The following is an 8156-nucleotide window of genomic DNA, read 5'->3' as shown; positions in this document are numbered from 1 at the left end:
TCCCATCTATAAAAGAATTGTTTTGGGACAATCCAGCTTTGTGCTTGTGAGGCACGTAAGGCCATATCCCCCTCCTTTGTACTCGATTTTTTAATATATGGAAGTGCAATTTCAGCTAAAATAATGTATTTATTCGAAATATATTATAAAGAAATAAAGAGAATAACTGTGAGATTGTTTTTTATGAGTGAATTTTAATATGTCGTACATTGCAATTTAGTAGTACTATTTTATTCACCAGATTACCAATTAATTCTTTATACAAGAAACTTACTATTGGTGAATATACCACAAATTATAATTATAGTAGAAAGATAAAATGAAAATGAAGAACATTGAATAAGTAATCTTCAAGTTGAGGCGCAGATATCTCGCTCTCTTTAAGGAGATTCAAGCCCCACTGTGACATATAATCTTCACCAATCGAGCAATACAACTCTGACTTGTCCTCTCCATGATATAATAACCCGTCAGTATCGTGTGACTCAAAAACTCCGGACTGGTTGAAGAGTCCAAAGCTCCACCATAAGAACACTTTCCTTCAACTATATAAAACTCTCTCTTTTTTCTCTCTCTTTTTCATGCACTCTATTTTTTCTCTACCCACCACACTATAAGGATGACTTCTATTTATAGGTGAAAAATTCATCCTTGAGTTGAATTGGATGAAAAGAGTGACTTAATGGGGTATTAAATTGGTAGTAATATAGAGGATATGGGAGAATAAAGAATTGGAGGTTATAAGAGTTACAAAGATATAATTGCCACATTCTACCACTAACTCATATGGATAATGAGGCATAATTTCCACTTTCTTGATAACCATTAACGTGAGAATATTGCAGCAAAATGAATTGTGTCATGATGCACTTTAATATAATATTATTTAATATTAAAATGCTTACAAGAACTAACAATCCCCCACTCATTTTAATATTACAATGAGAGTTAACACCAACTTAGTTGAAGGGAGACTATTATGCATAATGAACGTGTGCTCTGCATTGAACCTCCACTTAGTAAAACAGTAACCTTTGCTCCAAAACCGTAGTGGTCTCAGACTTGAACTATGACTGCTTAAGAGAAATACAGTATCACTGCTTATACATAATAATCAAGGTGTTGACATAAGCTTTATTAGCCAGCACATTACGGTCTTGTGCTATCCCGATTTTCATGAGTGCTTTTGAGACAAGCCCAATTCTCACAGGAAGTAGCCTTCTTCCACACTCACATTGGTGAAATCCTGTCAAGGGTGCTCCTGTAACTTTAATACTCACTCATACGAGCTACATATTTTCATTATGAGTTCAGAGACTCAACCTCCACAAATCATTACAGGATAAAGCACTCACACCATAGGGATGGAATAAATAAAATAGTACATTTTCACAACAAGTCATATACGATTCGTTTTTCCCATTGAACCTGGTTATTGGATCTCTAGTCCCAAGTTCGGGCTTCCTCATATATGACTCCAAAATTTTCGGGGTTCAATCCATCTCCCTCGATGTGCTCCAGACCCTTTCTCTTACAAAAGCCTTTGTCTATAAATCTGCAAGATTTAACACAATCAATATTTATGGTATACCACTTTCAGAAATAATATCGCAATATTATACTTTCTCCTCGTGGGTCTGAATTTACCGTTGTGATAACGGCATTGAACTCTACCAATAACATTAGTGCTATCATAATGAATAAATTTCTCAACCAATTCTCTTCTTTTGTAGCTGAAACTAAAGCAATTAGTTTAGCCTACATGGTAGAGTTAACAATAATAGTTTTTTTTATTTCTAACACATAGCAGAAAGTTTTCTCATCTGCATCAAAAAATCTTTGAGTATAACAGGATGTTTTTTACTTTTTTAAAACCAGTCATGAATTTTCTTACCAAATAAATATACCTTGTTTGCTTGTATCTGCTAAGTACTTCCACTGCATAGCTAGTATCAAGCAAATGCAGTCAGTCGCATATATCATATTTAGGCTAGCATACTTCTTTTTGATTTATCACAATTTTTCACTTTGAATTAGAAATAAATAAACACTTAATCAAAAGGAATTGCAACACATGTACAATCCACAAAACTACACTTCACAATTTTCTCAACATAATGTGACTGGTTAAGAAAAAATTTATCACATTTTTTTATATTCTTAATTCTAAGAATGAAATTCGCTGCATTTACTTTGAGTTTAATTTAACAACACCAATGTTAGAGCCAAAGATCAACAAATGATCAACCATTGAGGCAAAAATAACATGTCAATTTTCAAAATTAATACATGCACTTGCCACACTTTTTTAAAACATTCTCAAGGATGCAGAAATCATTTTTCATGATATATAATTTTCTCACTTCTTTAGCCCCCACTATTTTGAGAATTTAAATAACAATTTATACTATTCAAAAGTAGTATCACTTTACTCATAAAAATATTAGGTAAAAAGTTTTTTTTAAACTTTTCTCCGCTTGAGTTGAGTAAGTAGAAAAATACTTTACCCTTCCATCTCTTAAAGAGATCTAGCAATGTCGAAGCGGAATTATATTGACATCTCCTATCTTGATATCCGTGATTTTTCCAACTGCAACAAAAATAAATCTCCTTAAAATTGTTGGTGAATATACCTCAAATTACAATTATAGTTGAAAAAAAAAATGAAAGTGAAGAAAAATAAATAAGTAATCTTCAGGCTGAGGCGCGAATATCTCGCTTTTTTTAAGGAGATTCAAGCCCACTGCGGCATAATCTTCACCGGTCCAGCAGTACAACTCTGACTTGTCCCCTCTAGGACACAATAGCCCTTCAACGTCGTGTGATTCAACCAACTCCGAACTAATTGAACAGTCCAATGCTCCACCATAAGAATACCTTCCTTCAACTATATAAAACTCTTTATTTTTCATGCACTCTATATTTTTTCTCTACCCACCACAATATAAGGATGACTTCTATTTATAGGTAAAAAATTAATCCTTGAATTGAATTGAATGAAAGAGTGGCTTAATGGGGTAAATTGATAGTAATATGGAGGATATGGGTGAATAAAGAGTTGGAGGTTATACGAGTTACAAGGGATATAATTGTCACATTCTACCAAGTTGGATGTTATAAGAGTTACAAGGGATATAATTGTCACATTCTACCGCTAACTCATATGGATAATGAGGCATAATTGCCACTTTTTTGAGGACCATTATCGTGAGAATTATTGCAGCAAAATGAATTGTGCCATGATGCATTTTAACATAATATTATTTAATATTAAAATGCTCACAAGAACTAAAACTTACCGTAACTCCAAGCGAGTTTAAGTTCAATGTATTGATGATGTAAACAAATGAACACAATCATCCGGAATATGCTGGCATACCAATGATTGTCGTCGCTGAATCAGTCTCTAGTTTTGCAACTGTAAACAACCATATATAGACCATCTTGTGAAGCAATTAGTTTAACAAGGACTATAATCTAATCCATAATCAGAAAAAGCATTATAAGCCGCCATGGGTTATAGATGACAGTGTAAGTGTTTGACGTCGAAAAGAATTAACTTGTCTAAAGTCATGATTGTCATGTGGTCACTAAGTACCCTTCAATAAGGATCCATTGTTTCAGAGTTATTTTAGACACATCAAATATATACTCAATTTCAACAGTAATTATCACAAGAAGATTTATTGCCAACTAGGCCCCTGCAACTAATGAAGCAACTGCTCTGCATGTATATATATTACACACTGCATCTATTAATTTGGCTCTTAGCATGTCATAAACCAGATATTATGATTAATTATTATATCTTAATTGCACAACGCTAGGCTATCCAAGTGTCATTAATGTAATGTCGATCTAAGAAAATTTTAATTTTGGGTAAACTCAGACCATCATAAAAATAGCAGCTCATACTGAAATCTTTAAGTTAATGTATTTGGTAAATTTATAGTATTCCGATAACTTAACCCTTTCCAGTCCAATCTCTTTTATTTCCACAAAATAAAAGGGGATTTGGATTCTAGTCGTTTAATTTGCTTCTTTTTTTCTTCCTATAAAGGCATTTGGCAACTTCTTCTAGCCAGTGCCATATTAACAATTGCCAACTTTGAACTAGAAGAAAAGGGCCAACTTTCAGACACATATAAAAATTCTGGACGCCAAATGTATAAAGTTATGCAATAAGTTCTGATCATGGCAAGTTTATATATATATATAAGATGAACCAATTAGCAAATCTCATTTTATACTAAAATGGAATCTTAACGAAAAGACAGAAAACAGGCCAGGTGATGTCTAGGTTAAAAGTAAAAGGGGCACACACAACAATACAGGTTATAATTAGTAAGATAATGATCAAATTAGTGCTCCACTATTCTCATATTATTGGTATCAAATAGATTATTCTTTTTGTAGAATCAAGTGCTAGCTTCTTCAAGCCAACGGGTGGCTGCGTTACAGCAATAAAAAAATCTTATGTCACCACATTGATCCTACTTTATTTGTTCACAGCTTTAAGGACAATATTACCGACTAGGTTGGTTTTATGACTTATTACAAATGTTCTTTTAATTATTATTCTCTATTCAAATTGTTCATACAAAATTATTTTCTCGTAGTTCAGCTAGATCATAGCGGACAGAAATGTTATATGTGGGCAACAAATACTAATTGACATCTTTCCTAAAGTTCTCAAATTCAACGTAAATGCTTAAATCAAAGAAAAAGAAATAAAAAAATCGTAATATATTGCTAAATCAAAGTTGCTAATATCAAATGTTTTTTCAAGTAATCCTTCAATTGTTAAAAATATTAAAGTCTGAAAAAGAATAGCAATTAAAATATCAAAATATTTGATTTCCTAGAGTTTTATTAGTTACCAGATATTTTGATTTCTTATTTAAGAAATCTTTAATTGATTTTAGTTTATCGAAAATGTATTGAGGATGTAATTACCTACCCCTTTGGTGTTTCGTTTGGGTCCGGAACTTTTTTAACCCAAAAAAAAAAAAAATTGGAACCAAACTAACCTGTTAAAAAAAAAAAAAAAAAAACCAAAGTAGGCTTCACGCACAGAATCTGTGCGTGAAACTCTGCCCCCCCCCCTCCCCCCGCCCCAGCCTTTTTCTTTGTAAATCAAACTCAAAATTAAGTCTTTCTCCGTACTTTGACCGAAGATTAGTCACGTTTCAAAACATCGGAATATAAATATTTTATATAAAACTTAATATTTTTTCTAATGTACAATAATATCGACTCATTACATCAAGTATACATATACATTTAGATCGTTGTTTTAGAGGTTGTAAAGTGCTCCGAAGTAAGTTTGAAAACTTGTTATACATATACATTTAGATTGTCGTTATAGGGTTCTAATTAATATAGGACGTCGCACGAGTTATTATTGATCGACAATAAATACTAAAATAACTAATTATCATTAAAAAAATAATACCCAAATATATATATAATATTAACATAAAATGTACATTTTATTTACAAATATACAATCTCCTAAGGCCTAAGGCCAACCCCACCACCCTCACTATCATCAGGATCCTCTCTCCTCCTCTTAGTAACAGGATAATTTATGTCATGATCATCCTTTCTTCCTTTCTTTAGGCCCTGGGTAAAAATATGCTTCCTGCGGGAGACGGCAGAGGTCGAAATCTTAGTAGCCTCATTAGATGCCTCAGGAGATGACTCAATCGAAGGAGACTGGACCACATGAGCAGAAGAATGAACCTGAAATAACATATAAACAATTTAATTTAGATTTATCATAAACTAAACATGAAATAACATATAAACAATTATTTCATTGTAAAAACATAAACATGTGTGTCGACGGCCTCCCGAGATGGCCGGTCAGAGGGCTCCTTAGCTGGCTCCTCAACGGTCTTCTGAGCGCTACTCGGAGCTGTAGCTGGAGGTGGAGACAGGTCAATCTGAACAAGAGGAGACGGGTCCACAGGCGCAGAAGAATGAACCTATAATACATGAAAATAAGTTAGTTTAGATTAATAAAATAATTTATCAATATATTATTTTATTGTAAAAAAATAAACCTGTGTGTCGACGGGCTCCTGAGATGGCATGTGAGAGGGCTCCTGAGCGGCCCGCAGAGCCGGAGATGCAGATGGTGCCGTAGGACGAAGAAAGTACTCATCGAAAATAATCTCCGAGTCTAAGTCCTCATGTCCGTCTCCCATATGTAGATCACTAACTGGCACCTGTGGAAATGATGACCAAGGATCATAATGTGCGAATATCTCTGGCGTATATCCAGGTCTTTGTGAAGTCGACGGCCTAGAAGAAGAAGTAGACGGGATATCTGTAGCTGACGGAGCTTGACGGGCTATATCGTCAGGCTCATCTATTAGACCTCTGCCAGCCCGACTACCTCTGCTAGCCCGACCACCTCTATCAGCCCTACCACCCTCTGGTACAAGCTCTGGAGCAGGCTCTGGAACATCCTCATCGACACGATGCCACTCCTGTGCCCATGTCTTACCAGTGTCGGTAAGCGGAACTATCCTTGCTGCATATGCTGCTATCCTGGGGTCGGTGGACTCCGTAAGGGGAATGCTCTCATGGTGTATCATCAGAGTCATCCGTAGCTGCATATATTTGCAAATTTTAAGAATTGAATAAATTCGCAAAGTAATACATAATAGGACGATGGATTAAGTTTAAGACTAATAAAACTTACCAGCGCCTCATACGCTCCTGAGAGTGATGCATATCCTCGGCCATCAGGACGAGGCGTCGAGGGGTTAGCAATCAAGGAGAGAGTGATATGCATGTACCATGTCATATACTCATGGACTGGAGTGGCATGTCTGACCGCCGCTAGAGTCTTCATCCTCGCGTTCCATGCATCGACTTCCTGGTGCATACGCTCCTGCCATGCCGCATTGTCGATTGAACGCTCGTCCCTGGTATAGTGGGCGTGCTCCCAATGTGTAGCCACTGGTATGTTCTGTACATGCCCAAACTTCCGTAACACGCGGTCGGGCGCGTGATGCTCAACGATGTCCATATGGATTAATGGACACCGTGCCATCCACATGTGCTCACCAACCCTACAAAACGCCTGCAGCTGACCCAAAATCTGATCATACGGTGTCCATATGAAAGCCTATAAAAAGAATTCAACTAGTTAACAATAAAAGACTAACAAAAATAACAAACTAATGTTAAATCAAAAAAACTTACCTCCGGCGCTTTAACTGATCCCTAAACGGGAGAATGACATAGTGCGTCTCCACACCTCTGGTACGGCCTCACGACCATCTCCGCGCGTATGGCATATCCTCAGCAACATAGTCATTGGGAGGGTGAGCAGCTATCGGTTGAAAAGGTCTCAACTTAGTCCACACCCATATCTATCATAATCATCAAAAAAATTATTTATTAGTCGTCGTTTCGAAAAAATATATTTAGTGTTTTATTACACACACTTAAATATATTACCGGAAGAAGAGGGCTAAATGCAGCGACCTCAAGCCTCTCGCCCATAGAAGCTCGATCAAATCCTCTATACATGTAAGCCAGGACAGCGGCGTCCCAACTGTAACATCCGAGCTGGTCTAAATCCTCAATAAAGAGCAGATACCTTGTGCTCATATCCGCACCCGACGTGTTCGAGAACATGATGCCCCCAAATATGATGAGAAGATATAAGCGAGCACGTCGGTCAACATCAGCCTAAGGCGTCGCCTCGCCAATCGGCTGCTGCAGATGTACGAGGCGCAAGTGAGCATGGAGGGAGGACCGCAACAACCGACTCCGTCCACGCATATCCCTCTGCTGAGGCACGAAACCAGTGAGCCTAGTCCACTCCCGGGGATACGACAGCTGCGGAGGCTCCACTCTATACAATGCCTGTCCATCAATATGTGGACCATAAATCACCTCGACATCCTGCAGATGGTAGCCTCGCCAGTGCAAAGATGAAATGTATGGGTCTCCGATCGCCAGCGCTCAATCATGGCCGACACTAGAGCTCTATCGTGCACAAGCCGACCAACCTCGATGCACCGGTAGATACCACCCCGACGTAGTATATCTATGACACGAGGATGTGGGGGAATAGCCTCTAGAATATCCCATGCTGAGTCCCCCGAACGGGTACAGACCACTCTACTAGAGGA

Source organism: Lycium barbarum, chromosome 6, assembly GCF_019175385.1.
Source record: "Lycium barbarum isolate Lr01 chromosome 6, ASM1917538v2, whole genome shotgun sequence".
NCBI lineage: Eukaryota > Viridiplantae > Streptophyta > Magnoliopsida > Solanales > Solanaceae > Lycium > Lycium barbarum.
This window is presented reverse-complemented; position numbering follows the sequence as displayed.